The sequence below is a fragment of the Mercenaria mercenaria genome, chromosome 4 (assembly GCF_021730395.1).
Source record: "Mercenaria mercenaria strain notata chromosome 4, MADL_Memer_1, whole genome shotgun sequence".
NCBI classification, from domain to species: Eukaryota; Metazoa; Mollusca; class Bivalvia; order Venerida; family Veneridae; genus Mercenaria; species Mercenaria mercenaria.
The window spans coordinates 9,228,802-9,254,899 of record NC_069364.1 but is presented as its reverse complement, the minus strand read 5'-3'; the positions used below and the strand labels follow the sequence as shown (position 1 = coordinate 9,254,899).

General features: G+C 34.7%; 1 protein-coding gene across 4 annotated transcripts in view; it reads right to left on the bottom strand.

Moving 5' to 3' along the window:
- The window catches only part of LOC123550943 (uncharacterized), a 124,320-nt gene that overhangs the window by 81,590 nt on the left and 16,632 nt on the right, over window positions 1-26,098 (bottom strand). Inside the window, exon 1 of one of the 4 annotated variants that reach the window (XM_053540353.1) lies at window positions 18,222-18,278. The exons of 2 other annotated variants lie outside the window; for them this stretch is intronic. The gene's annotated coding sequence lies outside the window, so the exon portion shown is untranslated. Of the gene's footprint in view, window positions 1-2,398; window positions 2,498-18,221; window positions 18,279-26,098 lie in introns of those variants that run through there. One more of the 4 variants, XM_053540352.1, reaches the window with a different exon arrangement.

Genomic DNA, 26,098 nt, shown 5'->3' with positions numbered 1-26,098 from the left:
CAGTAAAGAAAGCATGGCTGAATGGCTGGCTGAACAAAATGTGTTTGATCAAAATGAAAGAGTAACTTCAAATGGAGAACAGTAACCACAGATGGAGAACAGTAACTTCAAACGAAGCTCATGCTCATGCTTTCCGCTAATAATCTAGTACTGAATGAGTCTATTTAGTAAGAAGATAAGAACATAGATGACACGTTAATTTTTCTCCATGATCTCATACATTTGCAGTGACGATTACAATTTATACCTATTGAACACAATTATTCCATGTTAATCTAGCTGTAGCTCTAACAATCAAACTGTTCTGTACGTAACCAAGACAGATACATACAATAATAGCAAAACACTGCAGACAAATTATGTTTTTGTTATAAATAATATTAGTTGTACTACATAACGCTAATGATTATGGTCTACAGTCAGAAATATCCCAAAATCTTGAAAGATTATGGAAATACAAGAATGGATTATTCTGAAGGCATGCCAAAATGACAAGGAAGAATTTTATTGTTTATCTGATGTTAAAAGAAAGGAAAACAGGTAGTGAAACCATTTGAGTTGTCTATTTTCCGAGTTATTACATTTTCAGTTTGACAATGTGCTCGTAAAGCATAGAGAAAGTATAGTATATGAGAGTTATTGCATAGAATTGCATGCAGCGATAATGTATTTCATCATTTATTTAAGTCACAAACACAATGCACTTAACAGATGTTTGTTTACTGAGAAAGTTGTGAACCAGACAAAATTGACATTGGTTTATGGATATTACCATCCTTACTAATTAACCAAATACTATGTCCTAATAGAGACAGATCAATAGCACATTGAATCGTTTAATATATATCATGTTTTGAACTACCCAGACATTGCAATTATACCAGCAACATTTAAACTATTAATAAGTAATGGTATTTTTCGTGCTGGTCTATATATCAGCTGTTTTAACAATGCATATCATCAAAAAGTAAATGTTTTTTATTTTTTTACAGGACTCAACAATATACAAGGTAAATTTTCTATTATGTTCTGGTTCATATGTACTTCTTAAGGTTATTTATTTATATACAAAGTGTATTTTTTTACATTTGCAAAATCTTACAAGCACTGTATCCAATTAGTAAATAATAATTCAAATGCTACTGAGAATATGCCTATTGAAATTTCAAACAAGTGATAGATTACTTTCAAGGACTGCCAAAGGAATTGGAAGAAATTGCCAATGTGTGTGATAGCATTGTAGAAACGAGTTAGGCAGGTAGCTTTTATAAGCTGTCAACAATACTAAGCTTAAATAATTATTATAAACAAACTAGAAACATTTCACTTTCTCCGACAAAGAAAGAGACTGACTGACCTTGGCGAGATAACAGGTCATATTAAACCTTGAGTCAGAATGAAACTGAAACTACGTGACATTTAGTTTTTCAATGAATCTGACCAATATTATTGTGTTCGTTCCTTTGTGCATTTAATATCTGAAATTATACGACGTCTGTTACGAATGAGAGAACTTCACACTTCGTCAGTGAAAGTTCGAGTATATGGGGTTTTACCTTGTTCTACCACCGATATCAGTAAAACAAAGTCAATCAAGAGCTTATTACAGAACAAAGAAATAACCATCAACATGTTCTAACATTGGTCAACCCAAGATGTGTATTTAATAGATTATTCAATAAGTGCATCCGATGCTCCATTTATTTCAATTTGTAGTCGATGGCACCTTAACTATTTGAAAGCATTTAAAGATGCCCGTCTAAATTTACAGAACACGATAGAGAAAGTGACAGTCACCTTCAAATATGTATTAGATAGCAATTAAAAACCCTCTAATTTCAATACATTTCTTTTATCAAAATGCATATGCCTTCTTAAAAATGATTAATATTTTCAAGAACAATGGTGGAAATGGGAAGATTACGACATCTTCCTTTGCGAATTCACGTTTTGATATATATTATATATATAGTGTTACCTTAAATATTGGTGGAATGTGCACATGACATTTCTTGCTTATATTCAACTCCAAACAGTTGAGCTGTTGTTAAATTCATGGGCTGTACAAAAATGTATATAAGAAGTTCTTTCGGAAACAATTAAAGCAACCAAGCAAAATGATAGTAAACTCAGTTCAGCCTGTTCATGAGATTTAATGAAATGTGCACAACCCCTAACGCCTCATAGCATTGGCTGAAGCGAAACTCTCTCACACAGAAACTTTGTAGACTTTTATTTAATTTATACATGAAAAATACAAACGGAAATAACCTTGTGGCACATATTTGTAAATCAACATATTTCGATATAAACATTTAAGACGAGTAATTGCACTGAAACGTGATACAGGTCTGTTCAAATTTCAGGCAAATATTCAACAATAATGAAAATCACTTACATGCTAATCACTGCTTTCAAAAGAATCTTTATATTTTATCCGTAATTAAATGTAATAACTCAATAAACAATGGTTTCTACTTTATCACGATGTAAGTAAGGTTGCTCATATTCCACTTGACCGAGTTATGAAGTGATCATGTATATAAGTAGCTTTGTATATCGCATTTTCATATTGAAATCCATCATTTCTAAGAAAAACTGTCAAAATCCGGAAAATATTTTCATAATTCAGCAATTAATTAATAATTAATTTAAAAATAGTTTACATTTCATCCAAATGAAAATATTTCCGGTTTCTGTACAGGCAGTTTGCTAATATTTCAAAAATTTGCAGACAGTTTGTTTCTAACTTGTATTTGTTTAACATTAATGGACTCTTAAATTATTTCTTGGACAAAACCGCTGTTTAGTGGGGATTTCATCTATTGAAATGAAAGGTAGATAAGTCAGTCAGTAACATAAGTCTCCGACGACTTTTAATTATTCAGTAGTTGGTGGCATTAACCATGATGCCTCTATAATGATGCCGGAGTATACTGACTGCATTGATGTATGACACATTTGTAGAGTAACGCAAGTTCTCATATTCATGTTTTAGCTGTATATATTGAGTACTAATTTCTAGCGTAAACTGTAGAAAATGCACCATAACCAGAGATTACAGAACTTCGGTGACATTCATTCAGTCTAAGCAGCGGCTACACTAATACAAGTGGTACCATGATCAAATGAAATTGTTGTTTCAAACATTTTATGATAATTAACTTTTTCCTCTAAACCAAGAAGTCAATAAAATAACAACCAGATACTTGGAAAAGCGAGACAGACACTATGGCTTTCCTTACAAACCGTTTTTTCGGGCCACATTATCATTTACTTGAAATGGGGGTACGTTAAATTGTTTCCAAAACAATTACTTGTGAATCGATTCATTTAACCTCTCTATATGGTTTTGCAAAATAATAGCAAGTGCAGACAACAATTCAAAAGGCCAACAGAACTGTTCAATGTTTTATATAAAAAAATGTCTGGTCGAATAGTGTGGAGTTAAATCTTTCTTTCTACTTTTAAATGTTGCAATAAGCAGCTCTGGTTGACTTTGAAACGACGTTAACGACTCGACATGTGGTCCATATTTCCAGATTATATAAGAAATATACGTTCAAAATGCTGCTTAAAGATTCCCTGCAAGATTTATGAGTCACGAAACATAAAGTGACTGTATTATATCAACATTACTCTAAGATACAAGTTATTAATATCATACCAATGGCTTCTTTGTCTCAGCGGAAGGAAACATTCATTTATATTTTTCCAGACTATTCACATAAGAACGTTTAGAGCCTTTTGTCTGTAAAATTCGACAACCGACTGTGAAAATAGATCTGTTAGCATTCTTATATACCTTTATCATAAAATGAAACAAAGAAACACCTTGAAGAAGCAATCATTAAATAAATTGCACACTGAAGAAAATATAATAGTAGTAATATGGACAGATTCCAATTATTGAATTAAAGTGTTGTAGCCGACGCCTTTTCTACTGAACATAATTGATAAGAGACGATTTTAATGTCAAATATCCCATCAAATTTCCTTTATTATGTGTTGTTGTTAAGTGTTTTTAATTTAGTTACTTGGAGCATGCTAATCACAGCAATATTGCATTACTACAATGTCTTTTGTTTCTTTTCCTCATGATTTGATGTTTACCCCCAAAGATTACTCCAAAAATACAGGTCTAGACACAATCAATATACTTGTCGTTTACATTATAGCAGAGAGAGGGTATTATCCAGTGAAGCAATATACTCTAGTCCTAAACGAGTATATTTTGTACGGTACGGTGTAACATTAGAGCCATCGTATCTTTTTATATTGGCCGTGTGCGAAAGGCAAGATCACGATGGGAAAGCGAGAGACCACGATGGCAAAGCGTGAGATCAGAATGGAAAGGCGCGAGATTACGATGACGAATTGCGAAATTTTCAAAATGTTTCGCTTTGCTTTATTGATTTTGCGCTTCACCATCATGAGTAGGCGATGCACGAAGCGCGAGATCACTGTGGCGAAGCATGACATTTCGAAACATCAGACAAGAAACAGAACAATTTGTATGAGTTTAGAAAATATATTTATGCTAATTAAGATCACCAAGCCAGTGTGGCGATTATTTCTTTGGACATTACCAGGATTGCTGAAGTATCTTCAAGAACTTACATGTTTCATAGCTTTTGCTTTTTATTTTTGTTTGGAGAGGTCATATTGGACAAATCCAAACACAAATACAGTGATGCCTCGAAGTTCGAGAAAGATTAGAAATTGATTACAAGCTACAAATTATAACATAATAAATGTAATGGCTCTCTTAGAGATGGAAATCAAGAGCTTTCAGAATGGTTCAAACACGATTAAAAGTGAAACACTGACTTTACACGCCATTATTTTGTTTTCAAAAATTAACATTGTAGGAATTAACAAAACAATTTGTTAAGGAAACTACTAGCAGCATCTATAAGATACCCTATAGCAAATGATACAATTACTTAAAAATAGTTTAATAAAACAATATAAGTCGATCCAATCCGCTACAAACTTTTGTTTTCGACGTTCGAAATCGATTGTGGATTTGTGAAGCTGAATGACATACTAAGCAAGTTGTTTTGTTAACATTTGCTACTGGAACCATTATACGTATGTGAAGCGTTAATAAAATTAAGAAAATATGTTCATGAGAATGTTTATGGTAAATTTAACATGGGAATCTCAATGGATTGTGAAGTAAAACAATGCTTGTATTATATCTGCATCACTTAACAAGCTATAAATATTATCTATATTGCATGGTCCCTCTTATCGGTTACAACTTGAATGCTTTCGGCGTTAAGGACTTAGTGAACTTATTGTGAACTTATATTAAACGATGTAAATGATTGGAACAATTAACTTAGGGAAATCAAAGAACAAAAGTGTTCTAAACAAAAAGCTTTCATAAATAATACAATAAATAGAACAATTCTTGTGATCTATTACGAGGTGATTATTTCTTCAAGTCAGGGTAATGAAATAAGTGTTAATATCAAAGGACAACTAGCTTTCAATATCATTTTTTTTCTGCTATATTAACTGCTAGTCGACCATTTTGTTCCTCGTGGAATGCTTAGGTTATCGTAAGAACTGAATATTTAATTATTCATGCAAATTCGTGAGCTCTGAATGTCAAAACCATATATGCTTACACATCAAATTCAACATATCAGTGTGCTAAAGACATTAAAATCATCGCTGTTGCGTTGCAATTTGGTTAATTCCATGATATTATAGCCTCTTACGTGAATGTTTCATTTAGTTTAATTAAGTCTACAAGCTATTGGCCTCGGTGTTCACCTCAGAGTGTTTGGAACCCTTTCATAGTATAATTGAGATATTGATTGGTAAAATATAATGATAGTTTTGCAACAAGTATGTCCATTTGTCTTATTAGACATAATTAGACTATACATGTATATCAGTATAAAGGCCATCATTTTTCAGGGCTCTGTACAAAATAACCCTCATAAATTCAGTTTGAAAAAGAAGCTTTAATAGTGTTCAATGTAAGTACTTCATTGAATCAGCGTTCTATTATGTGCACTATTGTTTTGTATTTATGATTACATCATTTTACAGTAGTTTTATACTTTGAAACAAATGCGGTCACTACATTTTGCCGTTATATAGGGAATAGAGATTCCAAAGTCCTACAAAGGATGTATTTCTATAGTTCTTTATGTAAAAATGTAAGTATACCATCGCTTCCCATACCATATTAGACACAACGCGAAATGGGTCAATAAAAATAAGGTTATTACTAAGAGACAATTCACTGGTACTGATAATTCAGTGGCTATTATGATATAAAATTTCTTCACAGCAATTCATACCGTTTCCTCTTAGAAGATAAACACAGGTCTACAGTATTTTAGCGTCATTTCTCATTATACCATTATGCCTCACTCAATAGACTAAACGGACGTATACATAAATCAACTGAAATCCTGTCTAGACAAAACCTATACGTTCCATGTGGTATTCTGAACGCTTATGGACTTAATTTGTCGTGCTTGCTCGAGGGAATAGGCTCGAGCATTTATCACGCATAGAAATAGTAGCAAAATACCATGTTTATTTGTTTTTGTTATTGTCATTATATAAAATGCAAGAGCATTAAAATTTATTTTAATATGTATTAAATTATTTGATTCAAATTAGTAGTTTCGGTAATTTCATGATGCTTTTTTCGATATAATTTGAATGATAAAATCAACATGAAACGGAGCATCGAGTGTAGCAGCATCTTTCCTGTCAATGATAACCAGTTTTTTTTGACAGCATACTATTATGAATTCGGTCTTAATGACGAAGAACACATGGCTTCAAATATCAGGTACTATTTTGTTATATGAACTGCTGGTCTACTATTATTTGCAACTAATGCATATACATTAACTCTGACTGTGGGAAATGCATGCAAAACCTATCTGGTTCAACACAATGTTTCACTGTTTCATTCAGTTTATTTATGAATTCGCTAAAACGATGCTTTTTAATAAGGATTCATGATATTGCTTGTAAAACAATTTTTTATTAAAATTCGTTCACGTGTTTTTCTTTCTTGCTGTTTATTTTCCTTTCAGTTAACGATGTTTTTACTTTAATGGTTTTTCCATGACAATACAAATTTACTAAACATGCGCGCAATATTTTTAGGATTTTGTCTTAAGCAGTTTTCTTACTATTGATAGTAAGGTATGTAAATAACGGATCCTAATAAACTTATTGTTATAAGGGTGCTACTGCAATAGTTATACACTACCAGTACAAAATGGCACGATGTATCCACATGCTCGAACCTACAACCAACTGTAAAAAAAGATGAAGCCTTTTGTACAGATACATTAGCAGACAGTTAAATACATGACAACGTAGAAAGAACTGGTTGTTCCACAGAACTTAGTTTACAGAATGACTTGTAAGGCATGCACAGTCGAAGGAAATTATCAGTTGTTCAAATCTCAACACTAGTAATTAATGCTTTTCATAAATGCTCTTGAATACTACGTTATTTTCCGCATTTAGAAACCAGTTAGGTTACAAAAAACTAAATCTGCACTACATATAGTTTACTAAAAAACTAAGAACGGCATATCTATTATGCTTTATAAGATTAGACATCAGTCCCGTTACAATTCTTAAATTTTTTTGGTCGTATGTTATATACATTAAGGCGGGAAGTTCTTGTCATATGAAACATTCATTCAGAGGAGAATTCATCTGGTTTACCTATTACACGAGCATTACATGTTATTATAAATTAATTTGTTCTCTGTAATTATGTTGATAGGTTCCAACCTCACAGGTTGCATGTTGTTCTTCACTTTTCATATCGGTATATAGTAAACATGACCGTCCATTTTTCTATATTTCTACGTAATGTTGCTGTTATGTGAATTGCACATTCAATAAATAATGGATATAGAAACACTGGCTGGCTATTCCTTATCTTTTAATTTAAAGAGTGGTAATTAATATACACCATATAAGATAATCAGAGAGAGCACCTGGATATTGTTTTACTATAATTGCTATGAATATGTGACCGTCAATTTCTAGTTTCTAGTAAGTCTGAAAACATAGTGACAGCTCCCAGTTGAGCCAATTACCGTGTTTCTGTATTTCGTACAACAAATTGAACTGTTCGTCGTAATCGAATTCCAACGACGAAAAAACTCGACAATTAATTACTTTTTATTCCATCGCTATAAAGTAAACCTGCCCCTCACGGAGTCGAACTTACTTATAGAGTAGTGGTAAATAGTATAGAGCTATCAATCCAGTAAAATTCAAGATTACATGTCTACATAATCATAGATTGCAGAGAGAGAAATGTATGTAATTTTTATTCAGAAACATGTCTGGTTTGTATAACATTTCTGTAGCACTACTTTTTCTAATTCATTTGAATATGCATAGAATGTCCCAGAACAGAAAGAGGAATTACAATTTGTCTCTAGTTCAGAGAATAGAAATTATTTCGTTAACTCACCAACCATCCCGATTATAAGATAAATCCAGCCACCATTTTAAAAGTCACGCAGCGGATTTTGCGCCTCAGCCGAGGAAACAGGAATACTCGATCGTTCATTTAAGTTGGATGCTGTCAGTATTGGACACATCACTGTTACACTGATAAATACATGTAATGCTATCTATATATTTTGGATGTTGTTACATTACATAAATAAATCAAATTGTCAACATGTTATTTCATTATTATCATATTCATATTCCAGTTTTATTTTACAATTATTTCATTGTCAGTCGTGATACATAATTTTTGGGTTCTATCTGATGTGCAATGTTATGAATATTAAATTATAAAATATTATAATTAACGTAGAATATCAGCTTATTTTTGAAGGAAATTGATGGAAAGATAAAAGTTTTCGTTTGGGTTTAAAATCAAATTTGGAATGAAATCAGAATTGGAAGCTTGAATAAATAAAATAAGTTAACTCAATAACTGAACATCCTATTAAGCGTGAAACTCAGTTTACTGATTTCTGCATTAGAAGTTAAGATATATGTGATGAAATATGTGGTCCTATGTTCTTGACTATAAAGCTAGAGTAAAAATCCACAGCGTTTAACAACTTAGTAAGGATAATATGTAATTCAGACACAACCATTTACTAGAATGTGTAGTATGTTTCATTGATATCGCTACCTGGAAGTTTTAATCTGCAACTCGTGGCAAGTGAACATGTAAATAACAAACAACATTTTCGCTAAAACATGACCAACTGTAAACTGTTACAAATAGAAATGACATTTTAAAATACCTCATTCAAATTCATTCAAATACTAAACAACAGAACACTACTTTTATACATCATCCAATAATTTGTCACTAAAATCATGTGCATAAAAAGTCTTTTATCTAGACCACAAGAATGCTTATGATTGCAGCGTGTTTTTTTTCTTTGTATGTCTGTAAATAATGAGTACGGCACTTCGCGTCCACTTGACCAGTCCTTATAAAGATATATTTACAAAGCAAAATTGCAAACTGTCTACTAACATATCTTTGAAACATATGGAACAAACAAAATAACTTGTTCTGTGGGCGTTTGTGCCAGAACATACAATAGGTTCTGAAGGAACAGTTTGTACTTTGCACAAATAATACAGTAACTAGACTTAGGTTTTAATTCGTAAATTTGGATATCGTAGTGTACCCTTTCGTATCACAACATATGATGTTTGTTGAAAATAAATTATTTCCGTGGTGACTTTTAACTGGTATTATATTTCTAGCAAATTTATATCCGTATCATCGTATCATTTTATTTGAATGACCCTATTTCGTTCTCAGCAAAGGACTTTTACCGCAAATCCCAACGAGTAACCACTGAATTAATAACAAACATAAAATTTATCAGGGAGCCTTATGTCATTAATTATTAAGTTAAAATGTTATAGCTGAAGACTTAGGAGTGGTTCAGCGTTGTCAGCTGAGCTGCTAAATTGTGGCACATCTATCAATATTTATGAATATTTCAATTTCAGTATTACTTTTGGCATGGCTCGCTTACTGATTGACTGGCTGACAGGTCTTACAACAAAGACATATATAATCGCAGCAATATTTCTCTATAAGTAGTGTGCTACTGAAATATGCAAACGATTAGTAAAGAAAGCATAGCTGAAGAAGTGTTTGATATGGAATGGAGAATAGTAACTAGAAATGGAGCTCATGCTTTCAGCTTATAAACTTGTACTGAATCAGTCTATTTAATTTGAACATAAAACATAGATGACACGTTAAATTTTTCTCCACGACCTCATACATTTGCGGTGACAATTACAATTTGTAATTATAGAACTCACTTGTTCCATGTGTTCTGTACGTAATATTTCAGATATATACAACAATAGCAAAACACGGTAGACAAGTTATGTCAACAGTTATTGAATTAGAATGTGGTTTACCCTCAAAAATATCCCAAAATATTGAAAGATGATGAAAATACAAGAATGTTTTTTTTTTTGAAGGCATGCCAAAATGACAAGGAAGAATTTTATAGTTTGTCTGATGTCAATTATGAGAAAGGAAAGAAGTGGTGAAACCGTTTGAATAGGATATATTAATTACATTGGCGTCGTCTATTTTCCGGGTTATTTAAATTTCAATTTGTGGTCGTAAAGCATTGAGAACGAACTGAATATGAGAGTAATGCATGCAGCGATAGCGTATTTCATCATGCATTTATGCATTTTACAGATGTTTGTTTATTGAGGAAATTGCGAACCAGACAAATTTGACAATGGTTTATGGATATTACCACCCCTAGTAATTAGCCTAATGTAAGATCTTCATACAGATAGATCAACAGGACATTGAATTGTTTAATATGTATCATTTGTAAACAGTAGCGGACCGGTGCATGTTTTGAACTTCCCAGACATTGCAATTATACCATCAACATCTAAACTATTAATTAGTAATGTTAATTTTCGTACTGGTCTATATATCAGCTGTTTGAACAACGCATAACATTAAAAAGTAAATGTTTATTATAAATAAGTCCCGGTGAATTTCCTCGTTATGTTTTGTTTAAGTACTGTTTTCAGGTTATTTATACACATATAAAGTTTATTTTCACATTTGCAAAAACTTAACAGCACTGTGTCGATCCAGTAAATATTAATTTATATGCGACCGAGAGTACGCCTATTGACTTTTCCCTGTACCAATTTTAAAACGAGTGAAAAACTACTTTGTACGACTGCTAAACGAATTGGATGAATTTGCGAATTCGTCAGATATTTCTGTAGAAACGCATTAGATAGGCAGCTTCAAGCTTCAAATACTATTAAGCTTATATAATAGATATAAACAAACTAGAAACATTTCACTTTCTTCGATAGCATAACAACACAGGAAGAGATCCAGACTGACCTTGACCAAGTAAACAGGTCACATTAAACCTTGAGTCGTGATTAATGCACTTATACGTTGACGTCAGCCGTCGACAAAGTATGTAGTTATGTTCATTCCGGAGACTTTTTAATCCTGAATCAAATTGTGTAGAAATCTTGCTCAGTATAAAAAGTTATACCAGCAGAGATTGTGTCTTAAAAGTCTTATAAGAAACAAAATTGACTTTGTGTCTAGAGAGTATTAAGACTGACCAGAAGCTTTCAACAGTTTCTCCAATTTCAATAGGCTTTAAAAGCGAACAGCATGGATCCTGACCAGACTGCGCGGATGCGCAGGCTGGTCTGGATCCATGCTGGTCTCAAACCCATTATGTTGGTTTTCTCATGGCGTGGCTCAAATAAAAATTATGTACAATATATTATTGTGGCCTTGCTTTGAGACATTTAAAACCTGATTATCCTCAAAATGATTTCAGTTGAGACTCGAATATTACTGGATTTAATTTGCTCTGTCTGTGCTAATCTTATTGAAAGTAATTTCAAACTAACTCAACTTCTATCATCTATATCAGTAAAAATGAAAAGTAATCAGTTTCCGAGATTATCACAGCAACAAAATACATAAATATCAACATGTTCTAATATTGAGCATCCCAAGATATGTATTAATTACATTATTCAAGAAGTGCATGCGATGCGTCATTTATGTAAGTTTCTCAGTCTTGAAAGCTAATTGAAAGCACTTAAAGATGCCTGTCTTGTCTGAATTGTTAGAACACGATGGAATAAATAACACTGTCACTCATTTATTCATAAAACAGCAATAACATTCTTCTATTTTGTACTACATTTCTTGCACCGAAATGCGTATGCCTCCTTAAAAATAGTTAAAATATTTAAGTACATGGACGATTTGCGTGTCCACGTTTTAAGTTAGTACTAGATTTGTGTTCGTACATTTTAACAGCTTTCATTTTATATATATATATAATTTATTGTTAAAAATATTGTCGGAATTTAGAAATGACATAAACTGACTTTATTCAAATTCGGACAACTGAGCTGTTGTTAAATTCATGGGCTATGTAAAAATGTATATAAGATGTTCTTTCGAAAAAAAGTTACCAAGCAAAATGATAGCAAACTCAGTTGTACATGAGATGTAACCCCTCACGCTCGTAGCACTGGCTTGACAAGCCTGAACACTTTGTAGATATTTATTAAAATCATAAATTAAAAGAACAAAAGAAAATGACATTGTGGCGCATATTTGTAACTCAACACATTTCAACAGAAGTAGACACACTTTAGTATACAAGACAAGTAATTACACTGAATTGTGAAACATGTCTGTTCAAATTTCAGATAAACTCTCAGCTATAATTAAAATAACTTTCATGCTAATCACTGCTTTCAAAAGAATCTTATATTCTATCCGTAACTTAGTATTAAAACTCAATAAACAATGGTTTCTAATTCATATCTGTGTAAATGAGGCTCCTCATATTCTACTTGACCGTGATCATGTATATATGTAGCTTTGAATATCGTATTTTCATGTTAAATTTCAGCATTTCAGAGAAAAACTGTCAAAATCCGGAAGATATTTTTCATGATTCAGCATTTAATCATTTATGAAAATAGTTTACATTTCATCCAAAGAAAAAGAATATTAGTTTCTGAAATATACCGGAAGTCCGCTAATATTCAAAACACTGTGCAGACAGTTTTGACCTAAAACGGCTATTTGGTGGGGATATGAATTCGAGGATTTCAACTTTAGAAATAAAAGGGAATTTTACTTTTCACTGTTACTTTATTTCGTGGATAAAGCAACCACTATTTTTAGTCTCACGCTGAAAGTTGATAGCATTGACAATAAATGGGTATGTACTGATGTATTGCACAATTGTAGTTCTCATGTTCATTAGCAAACACACATTACGAATACCCTTAACTCTATGTAGGAGTATTCATTACTAATATTAATTGTAAGAAATGCACTGTAACTTCGGTGACATCATTCAGTCTAAACAGCTGCTAAAATAATATATTTGCATAAATGTCAGCGGGAGAACCATAATAAAAAATGTTGCATCAAACTTTTATACACGAAATACATTAACCATTCGATTCCACTAAAACGATACATCAATACAAAAACAACCAGATATTTGGAAAAGCGAGACAGACACTATGGCTGCCTGAAAACTGTTTTCGGGCCCATATCTCGTTTACTTAAAAATGGAAATTCGTAAATTTGTTTCAAATGAATAATAGTAAAGCGTTTAATTCAACTTATCTATGAATGACAACAGTACAGAATGACACCAGAACTGTAAGATGGTTTATAAAACAATTTCTGGTCCGATAGTGTTGAGTCATATCTTTTTTTCTACTTTTGAATGAATGTTGCAATAAGCTCTGGTTGATATTGTAATGACGTTAACGACTAGGACCCAGTTGTTCGAAACTTTAACTGACTGTTAAACTAACCGCCGGTTAAACTGTGATTCTAATCTTGGTGGGAAATACTAGTATGATGTTTTGATTTTATTGTAAAGACTATTCAGTGTTCATAATTCTTAACTCATACATTTGTATTTCTAAGTCTTCTGAGATGTAAAACATAACCCAAAAAGTTAATCAATCGTTAGCTTAATCTTCTGTTAAAGTTTCGAACAACTGGGCCCAGGCTTGTGACCGAAAATCATTGTGTTTTTTTTTTCTAGATAAACGGGCTAATTTTAGAAATTCTCTATAAAAGTTTTATGGGTCACGAAACATAAAGTGATTGCATTATATCGACATTACTCTTCAAGTTATTAATACTATCCCAATTGCTTCTTTGTCTCTGCGGAAGGAACATTCCATTTATATTTCCCAGACTATTCACAAAAGAATGTTTGGAGCCTTTAGTCTGTAAAATTTGACAACCGGCTGTGAAAATAGATCTGATAGCATTGTTATATTATATCTGTATCATAGAATCAAACAAAGTAATATCTTGAAGAAACACATTCCACAATGAAATAACTATAATATGGACGGATTCCAATCTTTGACATTCAAGTGGTGTAGTCGACGCCTTTTCTACAGCAAATAATTGAAAATAGAATATGTTCTTATGTCATATATCGCGTTAAGTTATCTTTTATTATTTGTCGTTTATGATAAAACTGGAAAGCCCTTATTAGTGGAGTTATTTGGTGTATAATATTCACAGAAATATCACACTACAAACAGATCTCATTGTAATGGATTTCTCGAAAGCTTTCGACAAGGTCGATCATCAACTTCTTCTCTATAAACTCATGAAACTTGGTGTCAACAAAACATCTCTATCCTGGATTCAATCTTTTCTTAGTAATCGCTCTCAATCTGTAGTAGTTGAAGGCTCACACTCTGATTCTCTACCAGTTTTATCAGGGGTTCCCCAAGGTTCAGTGTTGGGTCCTTGTCTCTTCCTCTGTTTCATCAATGACATTCCCGACTCTGTTAAAAGTAGAATACGCTTATTTGCTGATGATACCATCATATACCTCACCATCGACTCATTAGTAGACTCTAACAAACTTCAAGATGATTTGACAAAATTAGAAGAATGGGAACGTAAATGGTCTATGGAGTTCAATCCTGATAAATGCGAAATCATAAGAATCTCCAAAAAAAGAAAAAATATCATTTTTCCATATAAACTACATAATCAAGAACTAAAAACCACAGAAAATGCTAAATATCTTGGGATTACTATTAGTGATGACTTTAGTTGGAAAAAACATATTGAAACTACATCTTCAAAAGCTAATAACACTCTCAGATTCATAAAAAGAAATGTACAATGTAATAACCGTAATATCAAAGAAACTGCCTATAAAACATACGTCCGCCCACAATTAGAATACTGTAACACCATATGGCATCCATGGCAGAAAAATTTAGCATATGAGATAGAGAAGGTGCAAAGAGCTGCAGCCAGGTATGTTATGAATGATTACTCATACCAAGGCAGTGTAACATCAATGCTTGAAATTCTTAAATGGCAGACATTAGAACAGAGAAGAATACATGCATCTTTAATTATGTTGTATAAAATATCACACAACCTCGTCTCTGTAGATCATAACCACCTGACAGCCTCTAGAAATTTAAACTTTATCATTCCATCTTCAAGAACACAATATCATATGAACTCCTTTTTCCCCCGCACGATCAGATACTGGAACGCCTTGCCTTATAACATCAAGGACAGTGTGAACCTTCAGTGCTTCACATCTGACCTAGACTCGCATATGTACTAATGTCATCATCCTGTTTTTATTTTTAACAAAGCTGTACATATTACTGCTCTTACTCTCTTAACACATGAATATCATGTATCATGTAACATAGCAACATGTTTTTAATAAATGCCCCGACCTCCCAGTTATGATCAGAAATTGATTGTTGGGAGTATCCCCGTAGATGTAGATGTAAATGTGTCTCTTGTCTCTTTTCCTAATGAGTTGATGTGTATCCGAAAGATTAATCATTAATCAAATACAAGTCTAGACGCAATCAATATAATTGCCGTTTACACCAGCAGAGAGAAAATATTTACCAGTGAAACAATATCTTCTAGTCTTAAACGAGCATGTTTCAATGATATAGAAAAGATACCGTTTACGGTGTTCTGTTAGGGCCATCACTGGGTTGGCGGAGCGCGATATCACGATAACGAACCGCGAAATCGCGAGGAATATTTGTAATTTCGCGCTTCGCCGTTGTTCTGTCGTGCTTCGCCATCGTAAATAAGCACTTCGCCATAATTCGAATGCGATACGCAAAGCGCGAGATCATGATGGCAAATCGCAAAATTGTGAAAACTGTAGATTTTCGCGCTTCGCCATTGTGATCTCACACTTCGTGTATCACTAGAGTAAGGGATGCATGAAGCGCATAGGTAGAGTCCTTGTTGGCGAAACGCGAAATCACGAGATCACGAGATCACGAGATGAAACTGCCAAAATAATTTCGCGAACAACGTAGTTTTTACATTTTTTCGGTGTATGATAACGTCGCACCGACATAATTATAGCTAGTTTTTCATGATGGAGAAAGAAGCCAGGGTCCCTTTCGTGCATTATTTCATGCACAGGCGGACCCCTGAATAAAACCAAGGACATTCCGTAAGCCAGCTGCATGGATTCCTGACATGAAAAAGTTCTGTAACCCAAGTGAAGTTTCGAACTCACGTCGGTAACAGACAAGTTATTCAACGCCAGCGACCTCAACAACTTGGCCACGGAGGACCTCTTTTATTATAATTATTTGTTGAATCGATGTAAAATTTATTTTCTTTACCATTATAAAATGTTTTTGTCCCATATTTTTATAGCCTATTCAGGATAAAGAAATTTACTGCATGGTGGAACACCTCGAATATTGAAAAGAAGTGTTTCACACGCTTGTTGTTCAGTTCCGACAACTAAACGGCATATCCAGTTTTCCTTTAGTTTATAATTATATGTAGTGTGATCAAAATTGCAAGAGGATTTTTTTCAAAGCAGAGCACATAACAGATTAACATGTGAGCATCTTACAGTACTGAGCTTCCTAAGATATATATTTATTTGACTATTCAATTACTGAATCTCATTGGTATTTTGATCATTATAGTGTTTATACTAGAAATGCAATATGCGCATTGTTTAAAAAGTAATGTTAAAAAGCTTTAACATTCTGTCTTCTTTATTGTTACAAAAAACTAAGAAAGAAAAATTCTGCTTTAAAAGACCGTAGCAGATGTTTTAATCATTTCGAACTTGAACGCATTATAAGAATTGCAGTTGGCTTTGTATCAGGAATGCTGACGCACGCAGTTTGATCAGCCTAAGTTTTCAACCAATTTATATTTTGAATGATGTTGCTGCATATTTACACCTTCTAATGTAAATACATATGCATCAGAGGCAAAGTATTCAACTGCACTTGCAAACCAGTCACAAAATCTTCACAGACCGATTCATTCTGAGCTCATTCTTAACCCATTGGTATAGCTGCAGTCTCTGGTCTTCGAAACAGATATATTATTTGAGCCGCGCCATGAGAAAACCAACATAGTGGCTTTGCGACCAGCATGGATCCAGACCAGCCTGCGCATCCGCGCAGTCTGGTCAGGATCCATGCTGTTCGCTAACAGTTTCTCTATTTGCAACAGGCTTTGAAAACGAATAGCATGGATACTGACCAGACTGCGCGGATGCGCAGGCTGGTCTGGATCCATGCTGGTCGCAAACCCACTATGTTGGTTTTCACATGGCACGGCTCGTATAACAATTTAGCAGAAAAGTGGTTTATACTTCTTTCAGAAAATATCCATTCAGGTTTTCACACAGGCATCGGTTCTCATCATATGACATGTTAATTCAAATATGAACTCATTTGAAAAAGCACTGCCATATACTTTCAAAGCTACTTAGATCTGAGGAAGATGACATTTTTGCTACTTTCAACGTTTAATAAGAAGTTTATATCTTAATTTTAGCTTTTTATTGCAACATATCATCATTTTGTAATGCTATATTTGTTGGAACTTCATTGTTCATTTTATAAAAATACTTGCAGTCAATATATCGCCTTATTACAATAACTAGTTAGTTCAACTATTGCTTCGCCAATAAGGAAGATTTTGACTTCCTAAACAGTACCAAGCACAGTTTTCCGCTACCAAATGATATCACGCAAAATACTATTGTTATATCTTCTGTTTAAGTTATTCTATTTAAAAGCCACTTGAGTTAAGTTACTATGAAGTATTTAAAGTAGCTTCGCAACTTTACTGTGTATAACATACTTACATTTGATCTGTTACTTCTAGGAAAGTGTTTTAATGTCTTGAAAGGTATTTGGAAATTTAAAACCGCTCTGTTACTCTTCCTCTTCGAAACAGTATAAAGAGGACATCCGAAATATTTCGAATTACATTGCACATACAATGCCATTCTTATGTGCATTTGTTTAAGATTTAAAGCAATGTGTAAAATGATCACTGAATAAGGTGTAAAGTCTTGCCTGTACAATTGTTTTAAAATGTGAGTTAATCCTTATCATCGTTTTTTACAGTAGTTTGAACATGTCCTCTGTTTACGTTTTACAAGACTAGTATATGTAGTGCATACATAAAGTTTAGTGTTTATTTGCAACTGCGGGACAAAGAGAAATGCAGCACTTCGTGGATCTGGTATGCAATAGTCATCTTGATACATTGATATATGACACTGAATGTCATAAAAGTAAATGTGTTTTATAACCGCTGTGCTATAAATTCAGCTCCACCTCTTTGAAAGATTTGAAAAACGATTTCTTTTACTAGTTTTGATTCAACTGGATGATACTATTCCGAACCTAGATTTATTTCTTAATGTGTTTGGATGAAGTGTTTCTCAGGTATTTTCCGTTAGCTTTCGGGCTATATGCCACTGTGGTACAACGGCAACCCTTGTCTTAGGATTCGGCCTAATGTAACCCTGGTCTTAAGACTTTCGTCAGCAGGTTATCCTTGTCTTAGGACTCCGGCGTCATGTAACCCTGGTCTTAGGACTTCCGTCAGCAGATTATCCTTGTCTTAGGACTTCGGCGTCATGTAACCTTTGTCTTAGGACTTTCGGCCACAGGTAACCCTCGTCTTAGGACTTTTGACCGCAGGTAACGCTTGTCTAAAGACTTTCGGCCGCTGGTAGCCTTTGTCTTAGGACTTTCTGCCGCATGTAACCCTTGTCTTAAGACTTTCGGCCTTAGGTAACCCTTGCTTTAAGACTTTCGGCCTTAGGTAACCCGTCCCTTCGGCCGCAGGTAGCCCTTGTCTTAGGACTTTTTGGCGAAGAAAGTTGCCTTAAGACGTTCGGACGCAAGGAGCCCTTGCCTCAAGACTTTCGGCCGCTAGTAACCCTTGTCCTTGGACTATCATCCGCAGGTAACCCTTGTCTTAGGACTTTCGGCGCAGATAGTCCTTGCCTTAGGACATCGGCCTAATGAAACCCTGGTCTTAGGACTTTCGTCTCCAGGTTATCCTTGTCTTAGGACTTCGGCGTCATGTAACCTTTGTCTTAGGACTTTTGACCGCAGGTAACTCTTGTCTCAAGACTTTCGGCCGCAGGTAGCCCTTGTCTTAGGACTTTTTGTCGCATGTAACCCTTGTCTTAAGACTTTCGGCCTTAGGTAAACCTTGCTTTAAGACTATCGGCCTTGGGTAACCTTTGCCTTAAGACTTTCGGCCGCAGGTAGCCCTTGTCTTAGGACTTTCTGGCGCAGGAAGCCCTTGTCTTAAGACTTTCGGCCGCAGGTACCCATTGTCTTAAGACTTTCGACCGCAGGTATCCCTTGCCTTAAGACGTTCGGATGCAGAAAGCCCTTGTCTTAAGACTTTCGGCCGCAGGTAACCCTTGTGTTCGGACTACAATCCGCAGATAACCCATGCCTTAGGACTTTCGGCCTCAGGTAGCCCTTGTTGAAAGACTTTCGGCCGCAAGTAACCCTTGTCTAAGTACTATCATCCGCAGATAACCTTGCCTCAGGACTTTTGGCCGCAGGTAGCCCTTGTCTTAGGACTATCATCCGCAGGTAGCCCTTGTCTTAAGACTTTCGGCCGCAGTTAGCCCTTGTCTTAGGACTATCATCCGCAGGTTACCCTTGCCTTGGGTCTTTCGACCACAGGTATCCCTTGTCTTAGGACTTTCGGCCGCAGGTAGCCTTTGTTTTAAGACTTTCAGCCGCAGGAAGCCCTTGTCGTAGGACTATCATCCGCAGGTATCCCTTGCCTAAGGACCTTCGGCCGCAGGTGGCCCTTACCTTAAGACTTTCGGCCGCAGGTAGCCCTTGTCTTAGGACTATCATCCGCAGGTAACCCTTCCCTTAGGTCTTTCGACCGCAGGTAGCCCTTTTCGTAGGACTTTCGGTCGCAGGTAGCCCTTGTATTAAGACTTTCGGCCGCAGGTAACCCTTGTCTTAAGTCTTTCGACCGCAGGTAACCCTTGTCTTAGGATGTTCGGCCTCATATAGCCCTTGTCCTAAGACTTTCAGCCGCTGGTAGCCCTTGTTTTTGAACTATCATCCGCAGGTAACCCTTGCCTTAGGACTTTCGATCGCAGGTAACCCTTGTCTGAAGACTTTCGGCCGCAGGTAGCCCTTGTCGTATGACTATCATCCACAGGTAGCCCTTGTCTTAAGACTTTCGGCCGCAGGTAGCCCTTGTCTTAGGAATATCATCCGCAGGTAACCCTTGCCTTGGGTCTTTCGACCACAGGTATCCCTTGTCTTAGGACTTTCGGCCGCAGGTAGCCTTTGTTTTAAGACTTTTAGCCGCAGGTAGCCCTTGTCGTAGGACTATCATCCGCAGGTAACCCTTGCCTAAGGACTTTCGGCCGCAGGTAGACCTTATCTTAAGGCTTTCGGCCGCAGGTAGCCCTTGTCTTAGGACTATCATCCGCAGGATACCCTTCCCTTAGGTCTTTCGACCGCAGGTAGCCCTTTTCGTAGGACTTTCGGTCGCAGGTAGCCCCTGTATTAAGACTTTCGACCGCAGGTAACCCTTGTCTTAAGTCTTTCGACCGCAGGTAGCCCTTGTCTTAGGATGTTCGGCCGCATATAGCCCTTGTCCTAAGACTTTCAGCCGCTGGTAGCCCTTGTTTTAGGACTATCATACGCAGGTAACTCTTGCCTTAGGACTTTCGGTCGCAGGTAATCCTTGTCTGTAGACTTTCGGCCGCAGGTAGCCCTTGTCGTAGGACTATCATCCACAGGTAACCCTTGCCTTAGGACTTTCGGCCGTAGGTAGCCCTTGTCTTAGGACTATCATCCGGAGATAACCCTTGCCTTAGGGCTTTCGACCGCAGGTATCCCTTGTCTTAGGACTATCATCCGCAGGTAACCCTTGTCTTAGGACTTTATGCCGCGTATAACCTTCGTCTTAGGACTAACGACCCTACTTCAAACCAGTGAATGAGAAGAACTTTCATCTTTATTAAATAACATTATTACAAGCAAACAACTTGCATCGTGGTACCTCGACATTAAAACAAATACATATATGAATGGCATAAAATACCTGAATATGATAACATTAACAACGTCTTTCTAGAGCCAAAACTTTTAAAAAACCAACGAAATGAAAGAAAAATATGAACAAGAACTAGTACGAACTATGATGAGCCCAATATCATTATATCCAGGAGAAAATCAGGTCAAAAAGACATTATTCTGCGAGAACCGACGAGAATGATCCTTGTGGATCACGATTAATAGTTTGCTTGTGTTAGCATTATTACTTGACAAGTTATTAATATTATCCAAATTGCCACTTGGTCTCCTAGGACTTGAATTGCCATTTGCACACTGTTCAAAATGCGCGTTAGATGACTTTCATCTGTATAATTGTGCTTCCGGCTGTGAACATTGTAATATAGCTGTTAATCTTTTTGAAACTACACAAGGAGGTATGTGTGTACTTCTCGTGCAAATACATGTTTATACCAGTAACACCATTATCACGTGTTCGTCTTTCATTTACGATATTGTTTACGCCATTGGTACAATGTATGCCCGTGATTGTTTGGTGACGATGTAAACGTTATTGTAACTAAGGAACATATGGTGCACATGTTCACATGTCTGTCTTTGTTTTGTGTTAATAGTTTTATCATTGTTTCAAATGAACATCGTGTCCACATGTCCTTTGTTTGGTGAATTTTATCTCATATGGTTACAGTATTATTTCAGGCACAAGAGGTATGGTACATAGGTAGAACAATCGACCTTCTACAAGCTTTCCCAAATTTGAAGATTGTTCACACCGACTGAGTTTCAAACTATCAACAAAGGAGGTGGACAATTAATTGAAAGTCGTCGATCTTAACTACTCGGTTAAACCAGTCTCTAAATTAAATACGAAGGCTGTCATTTTTAAAGCTATATCTGTTCAATACTATTTCTTTTCATATGACACAGATATAGGGGGTATTACACGAGTGTCTTTTCATGTTGAATTTATGAAACGAGTTGAATAAAATGATAAAATGCGAGGCTCTGTCGAGCATTTTATCAATTTTATTCAACGACTTTAATAAATTCAATGTGGAAAGTCACAAATGTAATATTCTTTTTATCACATGATAGCTTTTCCTGTCGAAACATAAAAAAATCTAGTTTCCTTTACTACATAAAAAGTCAACTTGACCAACGTCTCTCTCTCTTATACTATAAACGACGTCAAAGCTGTATTACACCAGTGTATTATCATTTTTATATAATGGCTTTATTACACTCCCGCGACGTCAAACATGTGATAAAAGGGAGATATGATGTTTGATATACGTGTACTATTTTTTTCTGTACACATTTGCTTTGAAAGACTTACAAAACATCTTCCCGATTGAACAAAATACCAAACTGGTGTGTGCCCAATGCTCCATCTGGTTAATCGTGAATCATGTTATTGTCAATACATATTCTTTATATATTTTATCTTGTAAGCAAAGTCACGAAAACAGATTTAGATGCAGAATGTAGTCATATGACGTATTTAGTAAAGCATATTGTATTAGAAAGCACATAAGGGGGACCATAAACAATTTCATTACAAGACATGATAGTCCATAGGTCCGACACAAGACTGTCATAATGTACATGAACGATTCAGAATGGATTCAGCGCAGTAAATTAGGTGAAATTCTTGCATGATCGCCAACATGGTTTTTAGTGATTAAACATATAGTAATTCAATATAAATAATAAGGACAAAATCAATATGTGATTACAAGAGAAAATGTTGTAACGTACATGTATGTTTACAAGACTAGTAACATTTACCATTTCAAAGAACGTTACAGCATCTACATCAATACTAAGTGTATAATGGAGAGGAATTAACGTTACCGACTGAACTTGAACAAAAGGCATTGGTTCATATCAAAACGGTGTCCAGCTGTACTTCAAACTAACCGTTCTAATAATCTTAACAAAAAGAGATATTAGGCATTTGAACACGGTTTTAAATAAACAAATTGTTTATATTGATGTTGTTCAAACAAGTATATTATTCTACAGTAAATGCATTTACTGGCTGTTCAGGACGTGTTCGTCATTTATTTAACAATTTCTGTAAACTAGAAACAAATATGTTTTTCTCATCTGCCTAACAATATGATAAAATATACAATAGTTGGTCACGTATTCCTATTCACTGTAACCTCTGGACCCAATTGTTCAAGTGGTGATCTCTCATTTCTAAGAATGAACGTTCATATTCAGAAATTAGAAACAATACGGTTCTTTAACTTTATTACCGTCTTTGCAACATTAATCGAATTACTACATCATTAGTGTTTTATAAAATGAGCCGCGCCTTCAGAAAACCAACATAGTGGTTTTGCGACCAGCATAGATCTAGACCAGCCTGCGCATCCGCGCAGTCTGGTCAGGATCCATGCTGTTCGCTAACGGTATCTCTAATTGCAATAGTCTTTAAAAGCGAACAGCATGGATCCTGACCAGACAGCGCGGATGCGCAGACTGGTCTGGATCCATGCTGGTCGTAAAGCCACTATGTTGGTTTTCTCATGGCGCGGCTCAAATGTCGGTTTATCTGCAATCCTTGAAGTTCTAGAAAGATTGGTAATGTATTGCAAGCTACTTTTAGTTTATAGAAGAATAAATACAATCGATCATAGAGACAGACTATTGAACGGACGAAATGTGTCAAACATGGTTAAATTGAAACGCCATTATTTTGTTTTCAAAAATTAACATTGTAGGATTTAACAATACATTTGGTTAAGGAAACTAGTAGAATAACACATAAAATACACCACTGAAAATGACAACATAACATTGTTTATTGATAAAACAATATTTGTCATTTCAATACGCTATTAACCTTTCTTTTCGGCGTTCAAATCGACTGTTGATTTTAAAACTAAACTGAATGACATTCTAAAAAAACTTCTGTAAGCAACTTTGTAGCTAGATACATTTACACGTGAGGCGGTGATAATATTCAGAAAATATGTAACTGAGAACATAAATAATAAATTTTCCACGAGAATCTCAATGGACCAATGCTTGTACTATATATGCATCACTCAACAAACTATGAATATTATCTATATTGCATGGTCTCAGTTATCATTTACAATTAGAATGCTTTCGAGGCACTGACGTCGGACACAGACATTTAGCATTGTAACAGATGTACATGCTCATATATCGTCATACTTTCCAATTTCAACAAGTTATAGAATTTATATTATATGCTAGTCTACCTAACAGCCAAAATACATTTAAATCTTTAAACATCTTACGTGTGAACACTTTTTATAACATTTTTCGGTTTGTATATATTTGGCAAACCTAATTCTTAATGATAATAAAAGTCAACTTTATTGAACGAACACAAAGTTCAGCCTTGACATTTTATAGTATTTCTTCTTTTTTTTTCAGTACATTTTTACACCAATTACCAGATTATAACTGCCAGTAAAACTAACTATTCATTACAAACCCAGTCAATCTCTGTACGATTATTTCTATTCCCAAAAAGAGAAAGGTATCTATGGACTTCAACGTATATGATCAAATTGTTCATCACAATCATTTGACCCAGACAATACAAAAAATTTTGATCGTTTTTTCTAAAGTCATGTTACTAGCCCGACATACTATTGTTTGCTTTAAGTCTGTCCTAAATAGAAATTTTAACACCTGACATGGATACATACTTCATACTGCATTTAATTAAGACCATTTCTGCTTTCATCTCAAAGGCCAGTACATGCTTGGAGCAATTTGGCAGTTTGTTAAGCTTGTAATACGTCTTGTTTGCAAATGTTATGAAATTAATCAAGACCGAATTTCAAGGTAATTAAACAAAATAGTAAAAGAAGAAGACATTATGGTAGCTTCTGGGTTTAATCTTAATGCACATATTTCACAAAGAATTGCTGATGATCTAAAGAGCGGCTTTATCTCTTACTATAATAGCCTTAGAACTTTACTTTTGCTATTTTATTCGTAGGATCCATAATTCATAAACTTTTAAAGACTACGTTAACGTCATGGTGTTAATTAATATTGTACGATGTAAACAAAATAGTAAAAATTGATTGGACCAACTAACTAAAACAATTCGAAGAACAAAAACCAAAACGTGCTGAACTAAAGCTTTCATAAATAATTTTGTAAATAAAACAATTCCTGTGAACTATTATAAGGTCATTATTTTTTCAAGTTAAAATAATGAAATCGGCGTTAATGTCAAAGGACAACTGGCTATAATATCACATTTTGTTCTGCTATATTAACTGCTAGTCAATAAAACTTCTCTTTCAATTCTACGTTTATGGTAGGAACTGAATATTTAATTATTCATGCAATTCATAAGGTCCGAATGTCAATATCCATAGCTGCTTTAACATCAAATTCAGTTTATGAATAAATTGTGTTAAAGACATTAAATGCAATACTGTTCCGTTGTAATTTGGTTTATGTTAGATATGGATCTTTGGAGAAAAGCAGTCTCGCCTAAAATGTGTGAACGAGACGCTTTAAGAGACCAAGTTTCAATGTCTGTATCATTTCATCAAATAAGATAATATCCCTAAGCTAGAACATTTTAAATGTTTGTAAACATATGTCATACTACAGTAAAATACTGTTAGAATAGCACAGAGCATTCAGATGAAAT